Here is a 1,111-nt window from a genome sequence, read left to right on the forward strand (position 1 = left end):
TTTTAAGGCAGAGTCCCACTCTCTCGCCCAGGCTGCAGTACAGTGGTGCAATCTCGGCTCACTGCAACCTCTGCCTTCCTGGTTCAAGCGATTCTCCTGACTCAGCCTCCCAAGAAGCTGTGATTATAGGCGCGCACCACCACATTCAACTAATTTTTGTATTTTTAGTAGGGATGGGATTTTGCCATGTTGACCAAGCTAGTTCTCAGCTCCTGGCCTCAAATGATCCGCCCACCTCAGCCTCCCAAAGTGCTGGGATTATATGAGTGAGCCACCACACCCAGCCCTGTGCTCGTCACCTCTGCTTCCTTCAGACCAGTGAGGTCTTTGACTCCTCAGTGAACACTTGTTGTTTGGCAGATCTAACATTTGCAGCCCTTTCTTCTGATAACAGCACCCAGATTTTCCTTTGAGGCTTCGTTTTCCAGCATGTGTGTCCTGAACTAGCAGCATCAACATCACCGGGGAACTCAGAAATGCAAATTCTGGGGTCCACCCCAGACCTACTGAATGAGCATTCTGGAGGCAGGTCCCAGCAAAAGGTGTTTTCAGAAGCCCTCCCGGTGATGCTGAGGCATGCGTGTAAAAACCACCCCTGTAGGGAACTACTTCTTCCCCCGTCTCAGTTCGTGCAATTCATATGGCACTGACCATAGTCTTTGCTTCCAGGGGTGTGCACAAATCCTAAAGAAAATCTTAGGCCTTTCTCTCCAGTTTAGTGCTCCGAAAGCACTAAACCAGAGAATTGGAAAACGGAGATGCTGGAACCATGTCTGCCACCACCCGGAGAGAGGCTGCCTGAGAGTAAAAAGCAAAGGGAGAGCTGGGCGCGGTGGCTCATGCCTGTAATCCCAGCACTTTGGGAGGCTGAAATGGGCGGATCACCTGAGGTCAGGAGTTTGAGACCAGCCTGGCCAACATGATGAAACCCCATCTCTACTAAAAATACAAAAATTAGCCAGGCATGGTGATGCGTGCCTGTAATCCCAGCTGCTCAGGAGGCTGAAGCAGGAAAATCAGATGAACCTGGGAGGTGGAGGTTGCAGTAAGCCGAGATCATGCCACTGCACTCCAACCTGGGCGACAGAGCAAGACTCTGTCTCAAAAAAAA

Source organism: Mandrillus leucophaeus, unplaced genomic scaffold, assembly GCF_000951045.1.
Source record: "Mandrillus leucophaeus isolate KB7577 unplaced genomic scaffold, Mleu.le_1.0 Scaffold55, whole genome shotgun sequence".
In the NCBI taxonomy this organism is placed as follows: domain Eukaryota; kingdom Metazoa; phylum Chordata; class Mammalia; order Primates; family Cercopithecidae; genus Mandrillus; species Mandrillus leucophaeus.